The sequence below is a fragment of the Scatophagus argus genome, chromosome 7, assembly GCF_020382885.2.
Source record: "Scatophagus argus isolate fScaArg1 chromosome 7, fScaArg1.pri, whole genome shotgun sequence".
NCBI classification, from domain to species: domain Eukaryota; kingdom Metazoa; phylum Chordata; class Actinopteri; family Scatophagidae; genus Scatophagus; species Scatophagus argus.
In genome coordinates this window covers 9014387-9036181 of record NC_058499.1, presented here as the reverse complement: position 1 = coordinate 9036181, position 21795 = coordinate 9014387, and the positions used below count along the sequence as shown (strand labels likewise).

The window sequence follows — 21795 nt, the reverse complement described above, 5'->3', positions numbered from 1 at the left end:
CTTTGTATGTGTAATTCATTCAAGAGAAATAAAACTGTGAGCTTGAAAATAAGAAAATAAAATTCTAGGACACTTAAAATGACAGGGTTTGCATTTATTATGTATGAAGCACTCGCTCCCAGCAGCGAGCTAATTTAAGACCGCAACAGTGTTTTATCTATGTGAATATTTCACTTCTAAGCTGGAAGGCAAAATTATAAAGGAAAGGATTAAAAAAAAGTATAACTTTAATAGCAGCAGTCCAGGCCTATGTTCTGAGCAGGTAAAAGTTTAATATCTGCCTTGAGAATCTATGTACATTCTCACTTGGTTAATTATTCTTTATTAGAGGACCCAACACACCACAGTCTGCTCAAACATCTTCTGACGTGACCTTGATGAGCATATGAACTCATGCATTATTCAAAGAGAGAAGAATACCTTGCTTTCTCACCAGCCGTTGCTGGCTTTAACTGTCAGTGTATGATGCGTCTCCAACCAAGTGTGTCTAATGACAATAAATGCTTTAAACTTTTTCCTGTTTTTAAACTGCTCTGCCACAAGTGTCTCCCAGCTGAAAATAACGATATAGCAATGAGAGCCAATTAAACTGCTAGTATTCCAGACTCGATGTGCAAAAATAGTCAGCAGCACCGATTTGACTGACAATACTTTGGAGCCGGTTTCAAAGTGCTGGCACTGACATCTACAGCATCAAATATGGTGAGAGCTGCCTACGGAGGCATGAACAGCATGCAGCTCTTGCCACATTAGATGGTAAAATGCAGGCAGGGTATTCTCATTCTGACAGGGGCTGGGGATGGAGAATATCCCTGGAGTATTCTGGCTGATGGAGCCAGCCACACCAACCCGCCAACACACCATATTGCCAGCAGACATCAGATTCACCAGGACACAAAACCCCACTGACAGTGGAAGTATCATCCTCCCCCATACAGAATACAGGGTCTGATTACATCTAGAAAAGGCAATCAAAACCAGAGTGAGGAAACAGACAAATCTGAGAAGTGGGGAGATGCACTGGAATGATACACTCCCTTATCACAGAGCCTTGAATTTAGACACTACAAAGCACAAGCTCAGGGAATCAGTAACACCTCCACAGTGGCTACACATGCATGGGCAGCCAAAAGACGAGGCTTGTTTGAGGGATTCATCTACAAAAAAATTCACCATATGGCTCAGCAAATATGCCCCCAAGCAATACCAACAGTAATCCCTTTCCATTTTGTTTCAGTCTATCACAACAGCAGCAGACAGGTACATAATCGCCGTCCTCACATCTGTAATCTGGTATGGAGCAACAGAGTGGTCAAAATGTGTCCTGAAGCCTGTTACAGAGGAGAGGTAGTCTCTCCCAAACTCCTGTTTAGAGAGCTATTAGCTGGCGAAGAGCAACAGTGGTGAGGGTCTGCATTATTTTTTGGTTTCCATGGAAACCCTTTTCACAGGAAAGTGGAGCACCAATAGGAACGCAGAGCCTCATTGAATCAGTTATGGGGGTGAGAATGGAGATCAGCGCAGACGGCTGAGAAAGCACAACAATAGGACGAACCCTCGAGGGAGACTATAAAGGCCAGGCCACTGAGGGTCCAACAAAGCGGGGAACGACTCAACACTAGAAAAAAAGGTTTCATCTACATACGCTCAATGGTTTTCCTTTTAAATAAATCTCTCTCGCCAACTAGTCATTGACATTTAAGCTCACGAGCACTGTGGGCAATTTAAACATCAAGGCAGCCACTAATTGATTAGACTCTGCTGATATTTCAGGCTCTGACAATATCATTGCATCACCGACATCTGTGCTGTGTGTAAGACAGTAGCACATTATGAAACAAGCGCCTCTACATACAGTATGCACTGTTCTTAATCCCCCACGGTCCAATTCATCACAGAGGTAGCAGAGGAAACTGCAGGAACAAGAACAAGCAATAAGAGGAATGACGGGGTCGTCAGATAGTCAAACAGTGTCTGACATTCTGAGCCTTCTTCACACTGTTCTGAAACCTACAGTCTGAGAAGTACATTAACTTCACACAGAATTTAGTGTGCATAGTACAAGTCTTCATGGGTCTGCTCAATTCTGAGGATCAGAAACCTGATCCAAGTGGCTCAGACCGGACCAGGTCCAAATTTTATCATACTATTATAATCCGATCAGGTTGGGTTGGGCCTCAATTTACTGGCACGGGTCTTCAGTGCATGTGTAGGACTGTATAGGACTGTATAGGAGTTATTCTCTCTAAATTAGGCTCTCTTCAGGTTGACTGCATTTTGAAAGTTTTGGTCTAATTATCCTCAGGTCTTCAGAGACTGTGGCTGACTGTACTCTGGTCCCCTTTGGATTGGGTCTTTCTTTTTAAAAACTGATTTATTCATGTTGTGTTTTGGAAAGTTCTCTATTTTGGAATTGGTCCAATATTTTTGAACGCCTGAAGACCTCTAATGCAATGTTGAGAAAGTAAAAAGGATTCAAATTTTTCTCTTGAGCTCTCCTTTTTCCACTCTTCATCACTTCTGTTACTACCTCTGTTCTGCACATCCCAAGTGTAACGCTATGAGGAGAGACTTCACAAATGCATACTGTGATGCCTAGATGTATGTTTCTTCCCTCTGACTACAGGCTTTTCATCATATATTTGTGCGTGGCTGTTTGCCATAGCCATAAACACTTATGCCTTCAAATGTGATGTGATGACATGTTGCACAAAACTGTTCATTTCAAGCATACTCCTACCTGTGTAATTGGCTACGTGTATGTGTCATGCATGTTTTCTCTTTGCCTCCATAAGCCACCTCATCACGCCAATCGGGTGGGAAACCTTGACTAAGATGTGAGGGGTTAGAGAACAGCAGGGAGTTTGATCAGCGACACTTCCTCTGAGGGCAGGAAATGGACAGGAAAACAAAGAAGGAAGTGACAGTTCTTCCTTCTACATATCACAGCTGGATTTGGACCTAAACTTTTCACCAATGTTGACGAAAGAAAAACCTCTGAGCAATAGAGAGAAGTCCAACTTTAAAGATATTGACCAATGGGGCCTTTTACGAGCTGAATCAAACTTTTATAAACACATTAAATAAAAGGAAAAATCTACAGTTCTAGATGTGGGCTCTCCCTGGTGATCCTCAAGCAAAATTTTATATGCCATATAAATCATGTGATAATATTATAGAAATGAGAATGAGAGAAGCAGCCATACATCTCCTGAACGGCTGTTTTAATAGGGGTAATACTGAGGCAGAATTATCGCCTTACCCCATCTGGATTTATTGATCCAACAGCGCAAGTCAACCACCAGAGATAAAGATAAACCACCACAATGGAGAAATGATCCCTACTCTGATCAGAGGGCATCGCTCAATTAATCACTCCCTCTCTCCTCTCTGGCCACATCTAACCCAGTGTTTTCTTTGTTCTCCGCACTACAGTGGGTGCTCTCCTGTTTTACACCTCAAGCATTCATCTATTTTCTCAGTGTTAGTTGTTTTCGGTTAAATAGAAACCTGACAAGAATGCAGCCCCTGAAAATGTGTTTGGAGCGTGCTATTTTCGTGCTGATGAAAGCTGACACAGTGTCCACCTCTTTGATGTATCTACAGCAAACATTAGCCAGGTCTCTTGTCTTTGTAGGAAGTTTCAAGCTTTCACCTCTACAAAGACGCCCTCGTTAAAGAACGGTGAGAAGTGTCTCACACAGACCCCTCTCAAACATCTGCAACCTGCTCCTGTAATTCGCAAACTTCTTCCTAGTGAAGCCATGATGAAGAACAGCAGCTGAACTACTTGTTGTTATTTTCTTTAACCCATGCCTGTCTAACTTGGCTAACTGCCTCATACACCACCACACTTTCACCCTACTTCCCAGGCCCCAAAAGCTAGCCCCCGCGTCTCTGAGGAACCAGGGGCCTGGGTGGGGGTGGGGTGGGGGGCATCACAACATCACTTTGAAGTCAAGCGATTAAAGAGGAAAGACCTGTCGAATTGGGATGATGGGGCTAAGGTTGGAAGAGGGGGAGGATCAGTGCGAGGGACAGGAAACGCTGTGAATACTAAGAGCTCGGGGCCCCCATGGGATACAATTAGGAGCAAGGCTTTTTTAGCGAGGGTTACAAAAACACAGCAAGGATACCAGCAGCGCAGCCTTTCAAGCCAAGGTAAGAGTTCATTACTCCATACACAGAAGGGGCTGGGGCTGTTAAAATTTTGCCAGTTTGTTCACCGACTGCCCCACCCACAGACCCTGCAAGCTGACGAACAGCCGCATGATAACCATTTCCATCTCAGTTAAAACCTAAAGCCCAGTTAAGTTTGAGAATCATGCAATTTAAAGCTCACATAGCCTCAAACTCTGAGAAGAATTGAAATGACGACCAAGGCTGCCAGCACAAAGAGGAAGTTTGAAAAGAGTCTTCCCTCAGGATGTTTTCCTCGGCTAAAACATTACAAGAGCACAAAAGACAACACGCCAGTCAAATTAAATAACTGACAGGGCAATGAAATGTTTTTATGACTGGAGTTATGTCTGCAGTTGCAACAAATGATTGTTTTCATCTCTGCTGATTGTGAAAAATTTTCGTCCGGGTGATGTCTTCAAAAATTGCAATCATAGTTACTATCACATTAAATGAATTCAGCAAATTCTGTGAATTTAGAGGACGGAACGAGAGACTGTTTGGCATTTGTGCCTGAACAACTAATTATCAAAAAGTTTAACAGTTTCTGTTGGCCAAAAAAATGATTTTCGGTCCACCTGCACATATCTAACTAGATGCAAACTTACTTTTTCTAAAAAAAAAAAGAAGACTTTAAGTACGTTTACTAAAGTTGTACCACAGTACCACAAATTAGTATATTGAGTATATTTGATATTTTTGTATATTGCTTCACCTGAAAGATTTCCAGTGGGAATAGACAGTATTTTGGACTAAAACAGATGAAGTTATATTTTCCACAAGACACTGAATGTAGAAATATGTGGCCACTGTTGTCCTATAAGTCAAACCAGCAACTTTAACATGTGTTACGAACACATCTGGTAACCATTTCTATGCTCCATTTATATTTTGCTAAAATACCATTGGGCTGTAGGCCCTGTACATTGGTTGAAGTCAGATTCTGTCACAAAGACCATTAAAGCAATTGACCCTTTGGTGACAGAACCGTAATATACTTGTAAGATCACCTGCAATTGTGAATATGCTGTATTGTATGTGGCCTGAACTCCTGCCTGCTTAAGATGCATGAAGCTTTTCAGTGTGTCGACCAACAATGAGGTAAACATCTCAATGCAGAAGATACAAAAGAAGTGGAAACAGATCCTTTGCTCAATGAGAACAGATGCAACTTATTTTCATAATTAAAACCAGTGGAGGACATTTCAATCCAGATTCCTCCACAAGCAAAACTCCTTCTGTGAAATAGCTATTTTGCTTATATGCATGAAAAAGGTATGCTAAAGTAGTGATGTTCTTTTGTTGCTAGTCTCCACAAATCAAAAACTTCTGACATGTTTTTGATTAGTCTAGAATATAAATCCCAATAAAGACACTTGAATTGCTGCCTGCTAGTTACAATATCAGTACGAGCCAAAATCTGAGGCACAGAGGGTCTGGTTCCCATTGCTGAAGGTTTTCAACACATACCTCTCTAAGTACACCCGGAAAAGCTAAATACTTTATTAACACACTATTCTGAAATAGCGGTGGGTATCTGTAATTGACTGATTGACTGCAGAACAAATATTTTCATTTGGCATATTTGAGGCATAGAATTGTTGTTTTCAACCATGTTCAGACAAGATAAAACAACACTGTAAAGGCTCGACTGAAACGACTCACTGACTTCCTTTGTTTATCAGCACAAACATGTAAACCACATGACTCAAACAAAAGTATAAACAAACAAGGTAGGAAAATGGCAGGATTGCTGCCCAGTTTATAACGAAAGCCTGGTGGTATTTTAGATTTCACAACTCATGGCAATGTTACGCAGCCAAAGTCTTTCAAAAACCATGTTGAAGGAAATACAGGAAACAACCTATTGCTTAATCTGCACAAGGGTACCTTTGAGTTCCCTGCAGTGTTTTATAGTTGAGGTGGGCCATACATTACATGTTTAAAAAATAAGACATTAATCTTCGGGGGGGAAAAAAATGACACAGCACATGCTATACAATTAATGAGTGAGAGTGAGAGGAAACCCTGACTTGCTCTTTTTCAAAGTATTTAGTATTAAGATTAGCATCAACGAACGTATCAATCAACTGCTGTATTCCGCTTTTTTAAAAGAAACCAAAAGTAACCACAAAAATGAAATACTGAAGGGCAACTAAAAGTAATAGCAACAGATGGAATTAGCACCATAACATTCAGTAGTTTATCATTTTGATCTTAGACAGGCAATCATATGCATGCTAAAATCAATTTCTTGCGCACAATGTATTGAGTAAAAAGACAGTAAGTCTAAGTTATTATTCCCAAATCTTAAAAACTGTATCAGTTATCAAACACAAAGACAGCAGGCTGTTAGCACTAACTTGTAGACTGTGTTGTATACAATTTACAAACACCACCATAAATGAATGTATGTACACCTGAATGTAAGTTCAAAGAGTAGTTCTTCAATTAACTGCAACACCTGAGAAAGACGTGAACTATATTCATTATAACTTGGATAATACTGTAGGCTTTTCTTTTTCTGTGATTGACATGTCATTTTGGTATAACAATTCAAATTGTAATGATGCCTACCACCGAACTTTTTTAATGAGTGTATATTCAGGTTTATTTAGGTGTAACTGAGGCAACAGAGTATTTGAGTGCAAACATTGTTTGACTTGGGCTTAGCAATAATTGTTCTCCATTGAAATGCACAAAGCAGTGCAAGAGCGAATGCCAACACACAGCTATCATGCAGGTAGCACAGAAAATCAGTGTGCAACAGTACTATGCAAACAGAGAGACAGTAGTCTGCGTTGTTGTGGATTTTGCAGGGAGGTGTACAGGAGCAGCAGGGCAAGTGTCCCACTGAGTTACGAGAGCCAGAAGCTTTGCATCTGGATCATTTCCTCAGCCCAGAGGGGCTCCACACTGCAACCTCCTCATAAAGTTGCACATGTGCCCACGAACCCCAAATCCCTCAGAATCCTTCATCTATGTCAGCCTGTATGCGGTGGCTGTGGTAATAGCAGGTAACAAGCTGTGACAAACGCAACATGGAGAGAGGGAGCAGCGAAAATGACTCATGCTTTTTGTCTCTCACACTGTCAAATATGCTCACACTAATGGCCAAACAGCCTGAAAATGTGTTTCTGCACGAGGGGGCAAAGAATGTTTTTATCACTCTTGTTCTTCAGCAGAGCAGGGTGAGACCGATGGTAGGAAGATTACTGGAGCAGTGGAAGATGAAACCAGGATAAAGAAGCACTCTGAAGCGTGTGAGTAAGACTTCTGCCCACTCCAAAAACCTTAAGATACAGGTTAGCATAAGGCTTGATACTTACAGGACAAGGAGTTGAAAGATATCCTTTCAGGAGATACGATGTCTGTGAGTGAGCCCCAAGAGAAAGCTGAGAGGGACTGAAATGTGGAAAAAGATAGTTGGACATTTTCCATGGTACAATCTTGTGAAAACGCAGGAGTGCTTTCAGATACATTCCTTCGATGAGGCTGAGGGAGCCACAAGCGGGGAGACGTCAGGAGAAATCATGCTTGGCTCAACACAAAAAGCACTCAGAGAAATGAGATTTAATCTGCTGAGCTTAGAGTATATTAGCCAGATGTAAACAGTCAGTACCAGCTGTGAGAACGATAACTTCAACAACCCCGCTGCTTGGAAAAACAATGCACGAAACATCAAACACGGTCAGAAGTGCTGCAAAAAGAGATATTTAAAGGCCGAAATAAAACTTTCACAAGCCAGGGACGTCTCAGTTATGGGAATCAGTGGGTTAAGGTCAACTGGCCATAGTGAAACACTTTCACTCTGAGAATACTCTGCCTCCAGGCCCGAGCTGTGGGAAAGGGAGTTTATGCAATTACATCACATTGATTTATGGGAGACAGAGGAAAGATGGGGAGAGGATGGAAACTGAGCTGCCTGGATGTGGTCCATGATTAGGTCCCTGAAGAAACACAAGTCAATAGGTTTACACCACAAAACATGATGGATCTCAGACAATTGTGTGGGGATGAATGTGGACAGAGACACATTGGCAGCGTGGTGGGGTCAGACCTCCCTAATATCATGAAATCCTACAAAACTATGAAAACAGCCACCATTTAAATGCAGAAGATTCTCGACAAACCTGCTCATGAGGTGCAAACAAGTTCAGAAACACCACTTGAAATTCTGTCAGCTCTCTGGAACTGATGACAACCGTCTTCCTCGAGCAGATGCTGCTGATGCTGTTTTGAGTATTAATTGGGGGTAGTGATGAAATTGTGAGTAATATGCACTGCAGTGTAAGCAGGGGAAGTATATCTCCCATCAGCCCACTGCAACAGTTATAAATAAACAGCCCATTTAGTGCTCTCCACTACTGTAACAGGACCACAGGAGTGACCACAGCTGGGAACACATAACTGCTCCTCAGCTTATTTAAACATCTGCATGTGACTTGAGGATAAATGCAACAAAAAATAAGCCAATGAAGAAGCCATGCGACGGTGTGAGTGAAGTGCAGTAGAGATAACTAAAGCAGTGTTCATCAAAATGCAACAGATGAATGTTGTTGTTGTTAAAAGTATTAGACAGAAGACTAATACTGTATATATTCAGGATTCCTGTCACACAGCCTTTGCACAAAAGCCAGAAACAACTTACGAAGAAACACAACAGCGAAAAATCACAGCTCATTAACTTTCGCAACATGACACTTGTGTTGATACCAGCCACCAAACGGGGAAGATATGAACAAAGCAGGAAGAATTTACAGATGGTATTCAGCATAATGAGCTGTGGAGTTACAGTAGGAGATATTAAATTGCTTTGTTGTTGTTGTTTTCTTTTTATTCAATCTGCAAAATCGGCATATGTCTGCAAAGTCTCAGGCTTCTTGGAAACACAACAGACCTTTGGTTCAGGCCAAAAGCAATAGGATAAATATATACACATGCGGAGCTGGCCAAATATTTGACGGGGGTGTTTTTAAAGCTTGCAGTATAGGCTGGATTATCAAGGGAGGGGTCAGGGTTGCTCTAGATGTGGCAAATGTATGAAAAGCTTACCCAGAGAAGTTTTGAGAATAAGACACTGGACATCTGTTTCTTATTACATTAAAAAAGCAGCTTGTCCAATTTCAAACTGCCTGCAGAGATAAGCGAAAGTGGTTTTGGTAATTGCTCACAACATTGGCTTTCGCCTCCTTCACTGTTTCTTTTGCGCATCATTTTTATGTGGTGAGATCAAATGAGAACATATCCGGTTAATGACTGAGACTAACTTTTATTTAAGTTTTGAAGAAAGTAATCTGAAAACTGTTTTTTTCTCTTTGTTAAATCCTGCTTTGTCATCTGTCTGATTAAACCCCGTTTGGAGCCACCAGATGGATGATTTCTTTTATTTATTTATTTTGAACTACATGGCTCTACAGAAAAACCAAATGAACCTCTACACATCCAGGCGTTTTCAGAGACACCCACAAAATTACTTTGGCAGCAAAATTGGTGCTGAGGCATTTCACATGTGATGCGACTCCTGCCAAGTGTTATCGAGAAACACGATCTGAGTCGGTTTCTCCAGGGTGGAAACTCTTGGAGAAATGCCTGAGCTGTCTGTTTTATCCTCAAAACACTTCACAGTTTTGAGCGTCACCCCCAGGTGGTGAAGATTAGGTTGGATGACTTTACTGCTGGACTGTTGTCCTGATACGGGACAGGTGACAAATCAGCGGGAAGCCATCCAAGATCACCTTATGTGTGAGTGGAGAAAAAAAATCTCCAAGAGCACCTGTACACCTGTTTTTTTGGGGGGGTTTTGACACTTAAATCAATGAAAACTGCAGCCAATTTAATTTCACATACTGGAGACACCTGTCGTGCCTGTGCTATCTCTGACAAACACATGTGAAGGTGATCCCTGGATTTTACTGTCAGAAACATTAGGACAGAAATATATTTTCATGAAAATATCAAACTCCTTTAATATACTTCAAACGGTTAAACGCTGGCCAGCTTTCCTATGCAGTGAATTCTTCTTTTTTTCCAAAAGCTTCAAAGAAAAGAAGATGAAGCAAGGTGAGGATTAGGGGAAAAAGGGAATTATATTTCATGGTGTGCATGTGTTTACTCTAATAACTATTAGCAGTGAAATTGTACAGCAAAGAAAATACCACCTTATATCTATTTTTGTCTTTCCCTTCCCAGAAAACCACAGCTTCTTAAGCATCCCTTGCTGAAGTCGATCCACTGGGTTTATAAAATGCAGCACATTCCCTTCACAGTAATGGCAGCGTGGTTTGCTTGTGGCCGTAACACACTGGCACTGACCGAACTGTTTGCCCAAAGGACAGAGGCCCTGTTTTAGTGCACTGACCCGCGAATGCCGTCTCGCGGAGCGCGCTTTCAAAGTGGCGGTGGGCTAAAAATTTCATAAAGCACCATCAAAAAATCATGAGGCAGTGAGGCGTTCAGTCTTCGCTGTCTAATTGTTTTCCCTCGGAGGAGTAAAAATAACTGTCTACAACATGTACATTTGATCCGCTGTTAAAAGGCAAAGACTAATATTCAGTCAGACACGGAGAGACTGTTTGGACAAGTAAATCCATCATTGTTAGAAGCATGCAGGGAAGTTGTCCAAGAACCATCACTGCAGTTCTCACGCAAACCGTTCTGGATCACTGGAGGACACTGGGTCATGTCAACGACTTTGGCCGGTTTTAGGGCTTCATTGTCAGCAACACCTCAGCACCCTTTTATGCTTAATTTTTCAACCACACGTGGTCTAATGGTGTGATTGGGGGCAATAAACTGAATGACACTGGAGAAACACTATCAGAGAATCCTGCAAAAAAGTACACCTGTATCACACTCTAACACAAGAGGACTTAATGTGGTCTAACCTCGGGTGAGATAAGATTATCACACGAGCAAAGCAAACCACAAGAGAGGCCCTGAATGCAAACAGACAGATGGCCCTCACCTACACCATTACTAGGCTCTAAAGATTTTCACTACATGTTCTTTAACAAGCTGAAGTGAAACACAAGCGTCTTTCTCTGAGGCCTGTGATCCTGGCAGGAGAGACATCATTAGCCAGCCTCCCCCCACCACGTTTCCCCAGGTAGACGTTGGAACCTGCTGTGTATTTCTTAAAATCAACCACTGATCTATCCCCCCCAAACGCTGTGGAGGCTGACAAGGAGCCCATATGTCTGATAGACCTGTGGCGGGTCTCGCCCTGTGGGAGGGAATGTAACATTGCTGTTTCCACAGCAGCTGCAGGGAGCAGCTTTGTGGACAAGGTGTGTGGGCTTCAAAAGCAGCAAAAAGCAACCAGTCCAGCACAACGAAAAATGGTGGGTCTGTTTAAAAACTACTTACTCTCACATTGGCATGATATTTCAATACAAGGGCACATAATCAGATTGCAAGAATGGAGAGGGGGAATCACATTAGCCTAGTTACAGTTACTACTGAAGTTTACAGAACTCATGTTCACAAAATAAAGAAATCTCTGCTTAGCTAAGGTTTTTCTGTGCCATGTTTACAAATTGAATGCAAAACATTTAGCCTAGATTCAAGCGTACACAGGATCCATATACAGTAAATATAAAACAGCCCCATTTCCAGTTGAGTTTTGCTGCCAGCAGCAGCAGCAGCACCAAGGCTGCAGGGATATGTGAGTGGGAGAGCTTCATGTACATTTGTGTTTGTGTGTCTGAGGTTTGTACCGTTATCACTGACTGGAACGGCAAAGTGTTATTAGCAGGCTGGGATGCAAACCTAAATCACGCTCAAAATAAATCTCTTAGGAGGTACTCTATAATTCAGCCACACTGGAAAAGCAAAGACAGCAAACAAGACTACATCATATGCACCAACTAACGGTCCTCCCTGTGTCCATGAATCTCATGTAACTACGGATCACAACTTCCAATCATAAGCTAAACAAGAGCAAGAGAGTTAATGAGCTAACATCCAGCTCCAACCCCTGACATGCATTTAATTTGTTTAAAATGATAATCGTCTAATTAGGTGGGTCATTATTAACAGCCTACTGTCCATCCCTGAATTAATTTGCACTCTAAATTACCAGATCAATTTGTGGTAAGAGTATGTGTGTGTTTGTATACGCAAGTGACTATTATCATATCACATTATACTGTGTAGCCCATAGTTAGTGATTAAAAATAAAAAGGATATTTAAAGGGGCTCACATCCCCTTTAGGCAGAGGAAATAAAAATGCAGAGATGAACATGTAATAAAATATAGGACACATTTTTAAAAAAAGGGCCCCAGATGACTAATGAGGGCATTCTTGTAAAGCTGTATTTTCATATTCCAGAAACTTGGATGGAAAGAGCAGAAGCATTCGAAGAGGAGAACCTGGGAGTAGAGAAGGAGAATGGGGTGGAGTAAAGGAGACTTGGGACACAGTTGTGGCAGGGATAACAGAAAAAGAGAAAGACCAGAAGCTGGGAGAGAGTCCCATTTCATCAGAAAAATGCCTGAGTCAGGAGACGAGAGAACCATTAGGCCCAGTGAGTCACAGGGAGAGGCTGTAAAAACAGAACTGGGCTGAGCTCAGCTCGGCTCTGCTCGCAGTACCATCCCCAACACATAGCCAAAGATGAGCAGCACAATTGTTCAGTGCAGTGTTTTTCTTTTCCCTCTCAGTGGCGTGCCTCCTCGTCTGCAAATACAGGTGCCATGTGTACTTCTGTAAAAGGTACATGTAAAAGTCTCTGTAGATTCACAGAGAAGAGTTTTACGAGTAACCAGAGGGCTGTGGCTGTTAATAATTTTCATTATTGCAGAATCTACTGATTATTTTCCCAATTAAGCAATCAACTGTTTCGTCTACAAAATGGTGGAAAGCAGTGAAAACAGCTTTGCAGTGTCCTAAAGCCCGAAGTGACATCTCCCTGTTTTCTACGTGCAACAGTCTAAAGCTCAGAGAGGTTCAATTTTCCATTATTTACATGAAAAAGTAGGAAATATTTGCAAGCTGGATTTTCTAGCCTTTTTGCTTGAAAATAACTTGAGACACTCAAATAAAATCTTTATCTACTAACTCGTTGATTAACTTGACCTTATTCAACTCTAATGCGTCAACAGTCGCGTGTGTGTAACACATGCTGTGCTGTGAAACAAACAGCAAAGAGTTTTCAAAACAGAGCATACTAGCATTGGAAAAATGATAAAAGAAAGAAAGCATCTCTGTGTGACACCTGCACACATTTGCACCGATTCAAAATGAAGAAGCATTTTCCGGACGTAACACAGAGTCTATTCAGAGTACTCTGAAATACAAACAGTGATTTTCTTTATCCATCATATATCACCTTTCCTGCAGTGATTCACAAACACAACCCTTCATTGAATGCCGAAAAATTATTCCTCTGAACAATCAGTCTTTATCGAAATCCTCAACAGCATCCAAGCAATTTCTGCATGCAACAAAAAGTGAGTCTCTACAAAAGTTCTTTATCTATAAATGTTGACAGACTGTCACTATATCTCATCTATAGTCAAAAGCTCCGGTGTTGGACAGCGAGTGGAAAACAATCACGCATCCATGAAATGAGCTCTTCCTCCCTGGTGCTACTTGATTAGCACCCAGCTTCCTCCTGCCCACTGTGCCAACACTAAACCCAATGTGAGTCAAGTAAACACTATTGTGTGAAGGACTGGTTGTTAAAGTGGCAAACAAAAAAACAAGTACATCCATTTTACACATAAAGCAGAAAGCTGTGAGAGGTTCTACCATTTATTTTGTTCAATGCTCAGGTAGGAGTGTGCTCAAACATCATCCAGTGGATCAGAGTGTGTGTGCTCCAGTCTCTCTATAGCCAGGCAGTTAATCTCCCCACACGTTAGCCCCGTGTCTCATACCTATCAGTGCCAGACTCCCTGGCCAGGCTAAGCCCCTCTCTAAGCTTTGACTACATCTGGGGGATGAAAAGAGCATGAGGTGATGAAGAAACCTTCCGGCAAAGGCACAGGGATTTACTGAGTGTCTTCGCTCTGTGTAATGACCAGCGGGTCCTCACCAGCAGCCTTTAATGGACACCTGAGTTACACGGTTTATTAGTTCTGAAAAACATTATGCGCAGGGAAAGATGGCTAGGGGGATTTCAAGACAGATGTGATTTGAACATCCCAAGATGGGGCTGAGTGTACTGGCCTAAGCTAAGCGCCGTATCCAAGTTGAAGAGGCTGCTATCTGCCAAGCACAGCTTGTCAAATACATACCTTTTACCTCATTACCTGCTCAGCACTGCCATTATTGAGGGAAATAGGGCAATGGCAAGATAAGCACAAAGAATTCTTGGGCTGAGCACAAACAGCCGGCCTGCTTCCTCCTGATAAAAAGGAAGTGTCAGCAGAGAGAGGCCCACCGGCTTCCTGCGCTCGGTGAACTCCGGGGCTGCCAGCTGCTCCACGATTAGGTCATTTACTTCCTGGCCCATACGGAGACACGCAAGGGCCAAAGGAATGCATGAATGTGCAAATATTACAGGATTAAGTAGTATTTTCTCTTCTCACACTCATAAAAGTGGTCAAAAGCTAATCTAAAGCTAATCTAACGCTGGGTTTATCCCTGAAACAATAATACTTTATGTCTTCATAGGAAAAATTTGGATTGTAGAAAACACTATGAATAATAAAATGTATAACCAAGTCTTTCTTAAACTTGCTTCATGTTGTCTTTACTCTCAGCGGTTTCTACTTGCATCAGACACTTGTAAGAGAAAACATAATTAGCCCAGGCTGACCAAGCACAAGTCAAGTCAATTCAAATCTAGCTCTAATTTCCAGAAATTTAGGAACTGCAAAAGTGGACTGTGTGTAGCTACTGAGTACAGCTACGCAAATACAAGGAATTGAGTGCATCAAGAGAGACACATGGCACAAATTCTTCAGTCAGGTGCCATTAGACCAATGCAGAAGAATGCAAGAATATTTCGACACCTAAGCCCCATGAGTAGTTGTGTTTTTGCAGGTCAGCTATGGTGTGTGCAGGCTTTGCAGTTTCACTATTAGGCCTCAACAAAGAACTAAAGATCCAGTTCAAGGAAGACACCAAACCAGGCCGCTTGTATAGCAGCAGAGTTTTGATATGATGATGATGATATGACCTCAAGCCAAAATTGTGTTCAGGCAACATCAGACCACAGGGTCTGGACAGTCAGCACTCACAAAACCTACAGCAGACATATATAATAACAACACACACCTCCATGGCTTTTAAACAGCTGATGAAAAATACACCTTTGCAAGAGTAAATTATTTCTGGCAGCTGAAAAGCAAATTTCATTTTCTCATGTCTCCTGACAACAAAGATGCTGAACCCATTACTGGCTGAGGCCTCTGCATCACACACATTAAATGAAGGGTCCTCTAGCAATCGAAAAAAGCAATTTTCTCATTGAGCCAATAGATACTCCATTTAGTTCCAGGCTCTCTGCGGACTGCTGCTGTTGTAGTGGGGCTGATACAGGGGAAAGCGAGTGTAGAGTGATGACCCTGCCTCGCTTTCCCTCTGCCTTGCTGCTTTGAACCCATCGATATGGATATAGACGTGAAGAAAGAAGATGAGAAAGGGTGGGGGCAAGAGGAAGGAGGAATATAGGAATATTAGATGAGATGATACAGAGGGAGGCAGACAGAGGAGATGGAAGGAGGTTGTGGTCAGGCCGGATGAATAAAGGATGTGAAATCAGGACCAGTGATCAAATGAGTGGCCAAAAAAATGCAGCAGCCTCATTTGCAGGCACATCAGTCGATATCAAGGAAAGCGAGAAAAACTGAAAATGTGAGAGGGAAATGGAGGGGAGGGACAGAAATCAGAGGCACCCAACCATGTGGAAGCGCAGATTGATTAATTTCAAGCCTTTAATGAGCAGTGCTCTGCCAGGCCAGGCGGCATCAAGTCACCCACCCTGTCCCTCTCAGCAGGAGATGCTATACACTGCGGTTCTCACTCCTTTATCTCTGCCAAGGACTGGTTGGTACAGGAGCAGTGAACTAACCACACACACAAACTGTCTCCATCTCACACTTCCTTTCCTATTCATTTATTTTTGCTGTTCGTTTCATCGCTGGCTCTGTGAATGTGTGATTAATGGGGCAACACATTATCAGAGGCACTATTAAAATGAATGCACTGATCACCAGTGGCAAGTCTCACACCAGGTGTTCTGTGTCTGTAGGCGGAATAAATACCAGCATCGCTCGGAGGAGATTTGAATCCACTCAAACATGCTCCCTCCTAATTGCAATCCTCCGCATTGTTGCTGCTAACCTTTATTCCCAGCGTAAATTACACTGTAGGTTTACAAACCCTGTTGTTTGCATTTGTACTTATCCTGCAGACATCACTTTGTGTGTCTGAGCAACAAAACTATTTCCCAACACTCATGTGAATCAAACTGAGTAGAGAAAGGCTTCAGGCGGAGTTTAGTCATCCGTGCTGGCAGCTGCTCCAAAAGCATCAATACTACTGTTTCTTTTTTCCCTTTTTTTTTTTTTTTTGACAAGGCAAATGTTCACCCACAACATGGTGAACAAACACGCCTCTGTTTCCAATTGGTGTGCTTCTCTCTCTACAAATTGTTAACTCCCAGTCATTTAGGCTTGGGAGAAAAAGAGAGGGTGGAACAAAAAGAGAAAAAGAGACAGAGAAAGAGAGAAATCTTTACATGACGCAGCAGTACACGAGGCCAGCTCATTGAGAACTGTTTTGCCGGTCCAGTCAAGCTGCTGGAGCGTGATATGATTCTTTTCTCCTCTTTTCTGACACGCTGTACCAGCCTGAGGGAGATGGCGAGCTGGACCGAGTGCTTGTGATTTTAACTTGAGGCAAGAAAACCCATCACAGCACACTCACCTGGACACAGGTGTGTGTTAATAGGTCCCTTGGAGTCAATGTCCTCAGGTGAAATCTGATTATAAACTGACTGCCAGTTATTACTGAGACTCGACAAATGTTTAAGTCTGGTCTGTAGAAACTTTCTACTCTGAATCTACACTTTGCCCAGACATTGGTGTCCAAACTTTTGAATGAACCAATTTTGAAATCGGCCTGAATTCGCCCAAAAGGTCACACGCCTGCTGAACACTCTCAGTGCTTTGTAATAAACCGTGTTAACCATGTATTGAGTTTTCCTTTTTCAGAGCTCTTGAATGTGTCATGTTCGCTCCAGCGGAAATCAGACAGAGAGGGAAGGATGAGGTGGTTTTGGATGATGTATCCTTGTGATTAATACAAACTGACAGTGAACTCAAGCCCTACAGCAGAGGTAGCGCCGTCAGAGACATCCATCTGGTGACCCCATACATCTCTGCAGACAGCCTCCTCCTCATCTATGGCTGCACCCCCGTGGGAAGGATGCCAGCTTGGAGACTTGACACACATCCGTCTGGATTTCCCCTGATGTCAGGTTCCTCATACTATAACCCACTTTAGACTTATTTGCAGGCTGCATATCAAACCAAATTTCATAGACTGATTCATGGCACAGCAAGGCACCAGAGGGCATTTCATGTTTGTGCATGTGTCTGTTTTATTCCTAAGAGAAAGAAAAAAAAAACAAAACAAAACACGGACCTGACCTGAGGTTAACTCAAGGCTACATGGTATAACAGCCGAACAAACAACTCAAACAATTAGGGTGAGATTTCTCCTTCAATTAATTTATTGCCAATGTGTTCGTTTGGTTTCTGCGGCTCATTAGAGGAGAAAATGTAACTTGCAGCGACAAAGTAAGCTGGAATCAAACACTGCGCACAACATCGCCCATTAGACACGCTGTTATAAATAATGACTGGGCAGTCGTGAAAACAAGCGAGGGCTTCAAAATGCGCTTTAGCTTTCAATTCAACAAACATTCAAGTTGGAGACACTTTTGTAGAGCCGTGACGCGTTTCTTACCTCAAAGCGCAGCTCAGTGCCGAAACCCCTGGCTGTGACAAGCTCTTTCCTTGTGAAACGTCACTAAACAGACGGTTTTGAGAAGCCTGTGACTGCTAGAAGTAAATATTCAAATAAAACAAAAAATGCCGATCAGCTGGGACGTCCACGGGGCTGAATGGCAGCACCGTCCCACTAAACAAAAATCCACCGCTCCGAGATCAGCGATCCCAGTTCGGACCAGCACGCAGTGCTGAGGACAGATTGGTATGCAAACAGTTTTCTGAAGTCGCTGAAAGCGGAGCGGTTCATCCAGCAGCCTGTTCTGCTCCGGAGGGCGGAGACTCTCCTTCGGCATACACGCCTCCGGTTTGCCTTCTCTATTGTCACTCCTCTCAACTATATCCAGCTGGACCCTTCTGCGTTATGTGGGAGTGGGGAACAACCTCAGTGGGGTAGAAATTACGCCTTTAACCATCTACATCAACAGCAGAGAACCACCTGTCAGTATTAGCTAGGTGCAACGAACAGGCTAGCTACCTCTGAGCTGAAATTAATTTATTCCAAAAGTTAGCTGTGCTTGACTTATTTCCCTTACTGTAGGGTTATATTAAATTGGTTTTCATTAGCCGACAATATTTTGGGAAAATACACTTATACGCTTTCTTACCGAGAACACCGAGGATTAGAGCTAATTACTTTAGTTTAAACTAGCATGAAGCTAATGTGAGATGACAAAGTGTTACTATGGCTCCCACTGCTTTTCCTGAAAAGACGCGCTCTAGTCAGCCTCTGATTCGCTGATTTGTCGTTCTCTGATTCTGATTGGCTCATCCTAACGTTCTTAAAATATCCTAGCTTAGATGAAACACAATCACAATCTACTCCTGTATCAGCATTGCTGCTGGCTATTTCTTATACGCTTGAGAGAAATGCACAATTGCCTATTCATCAGCCTCTATGCTTGATTCAAACTTTTGATTCATAGTCATGCCTAACCAACACAATCAACAAATGTAACCAGTCAGAAGCAGGGCGGTGAGAGCCATAATAACGCAGCTGGAAATAGGGCTAACAGCCTAGAAAATAGCCTAGTTCAACAATAATCTGCTTACCATTACTTTTCAAGATCACTAATGAGCTTAGGGGTATATTTCATGTATATTTTAAATTGTAAAAATGGCAAATTGCAGTTTTACCAGGGTTTATGTATGCGCACAACTAACCTATTTCTTGGCTGGAAGCAGCTGCTTCCTGTGAGGTTCACAGGCAACCACTGGAGACTAAAGTGAGTTATTGTGCTTGATCAAAAAGATAGTACACAACCCCTTGTTTTTATGGATTAAACAAAGGAGATGCGACTTGTTAATTAGTCAGCTTTAGAGGCTGTTTCCAGTCTTTCTTTGTGCTAAGCTAAGCCAATGGGCAGCTGGCTGTACAATTAGCTTAGCGGAGAGAGCAGTATTGATCCTCTCATCTAACTCTGAGGTAGAAGGTAAATGCACTTATTCCCCAAACTATTTCTTTGATGTTGGGCTTATTATTTGAGTCACAGAATAAAAAGTACATGTGCAGAATTTTGATTGAAGCCCCCCTTTTAAAAAAAAAAAAATCAGCTTCTTTTTTAAGTAATCTCAGATAACAATTACCTTTGTCACGGTGGGCACATGCCTTTTGTGTGTAAATGTAGGACTTACGTCACAAAATAGAAACAATGATATTTTATACATGCAGAAAATCAGCAAGGTATTTATACAGATGGGATGAGATGCAGTCATTACTTGTGGAGAAAGTACTGACAAAGTTTTGGAACACAACACAACAGCAAATAACTGACTCCTAGAGAGTATCCTAAGGGATTAAGTAATATTATCTTTGTGAGAGTAAGGGGTGTTGCTTGTTTGAGAAATGAGCTCAACGTTGTTTTTGATTCCAGCAACAGATTAAGTGACAGTTCCTAGATAGGCAGCGCAAAGTTATTGTTTGTCCCTTGTTAATTATTCATGCCCTGTGCCCCTCTCACATCCAGAAAACAGGAGGAGTGCTTTTGTTTCAGGTTTGGAGGGGCTGTTAGGGGGGGCCTGAAGTGTTTTCTATCCCCCTGTGCTCCTCATGTCACAAAATCTACTACAGATGGAGAGCAAGATAAGCGCTCCAGAGACTGATCTTTTTGCCTTCTCCTCTAAGGTCGTGACACTGACATTCCCAGTGGCATACGTGATATGTCCAACCCCCAGCCTCCTTGTGTTTTCTCGTGATCCCTTTCTTATTGGCCCTTAGGAATTCTGCAATTTTAAGAGCATTTTTGAAGTCAAAAATAAATGACATCCAGGGGTTTAAAGTAAAGTTCGAAACAAGGTGGAGATTAGCTTATGGAAAGCTTGGATTCAGTTGCTCATCAGGAGCTCATTTCTGATGTAGGGCCTCTGCTTGTGTAAGAAAAGTATCACAGGAATGGTTTGGCTGCGTAGACAACAGCTGTGAGGTATTTTCTTTTTGGCTCCTTGGGTATTTTTGGAGGGCTCAGGGTAAAGAAAGACTGAGGTGAATCACTGACTAAACACCCCTACCCGCCTCTGAGTGCTCAAATGGATTGAGGCATTGAGGAGAAGTCATCTCCTCAGTCTCTGACACAGCTCAGTGCAGTCATTATTTGTTTTTCTTAGCTAATCAGTGATTGATCAACAAATGTAGTGATCTGTGGCCCTGGGGATGTAGTACATGTGTCAATACACACCTCCAGAATCAGTTTACAGTCTCAAACTGTGATCTTTCACTGATCGTTTAAGTCACTCTGCAGTAATTCAAGGAAACATTTAAAGCGAAAATCAACTCAGACTATTTATTTCAGTGAAAGCTTCCAATGAAGTCATGTGGATTACATGCTGTGTTCATTACATGTGCAAAAATCATTTGAAACTCATTTTTTTCTGGCATTATGTGGTATACAGTCTACTACATCCAAGCTGCTGGCAATAACATTTTACTCTTGTGTCCATGTTAATCACATAACACACACACACACACACAATGATAGGCTGCCTATGCTAGCTTACAGGCCGTTCCTCATATGCACATTCTTATCGCACACAAACCCATTTAATTCAATTTACACAGCCTGCGCTTCAATTTCACACACATAGCATCATACCACATGCTATCTCATTAAACAGGCTGTGGACATGCTTCACAGGCTCTCACAAAGTAGGCTGCATTATTGTGCTCGCACACACACACACACACACACACCCACACAAACACACAGATCCACACAGGGGACGTAGTCTTAAGGAATTTCCCCAGCAACAGCATAAGAGTAATTTAATATTGCTTTTTTTTTTGTAATGTGATGCTTGATTGTTTTGTCTTTAAATCTTTTTCTAATTTGTAAATATTGAAAGACGAGATGCAATTTCATGATTCTGTTCTGTGGGCGCAGAGATAAAGCTGTTTCTTCCCCACACTGAAGTGTGGCTTATGTTGTGCAGGTTTAAAATGCCACGAAAGCCTCTCTTTCCCAATAGGACTGTGAAGCTTATTTTGTTCTGATATTGACATGCATAGTGTGTAGTGTAAAAGAAAATATGCTTATTTGCTTTCATGCTGAACTTTGTATGAGAAGATCACATCTGTGTGTCAAATATAGCTGCAAACAAATATTTACATTATTTCATTCTCTGATTATTTTCTCAATTAATCATTTAACCATTTA

At 42.0% G+C, this 21795-nt stretch overlaps 1 protein-coding gene across 1 annotated transcript in view; it reads right to left on the bottom strand.

Annotated features, from left to right (window-relative positions):
* The window catches only part of LOC124062033 (tetraspanin-18-like), a 32212-nt gene extending 13384 nt beyond the window's left edge, over positions 1–18828 (bottom strand). Inside the window, exon 1 of the mRNA XM_046394457.1 lies at positions 18105–18828. The gene's annotated coding sequence lies outside the window, so the exon portion shown is untranslated. The remainder of the gene's footprint in view (positions 1–18104) is intronic.
* Between the last annotated feature and the right edge of the window lie 2967 nt (positions 18829–21795).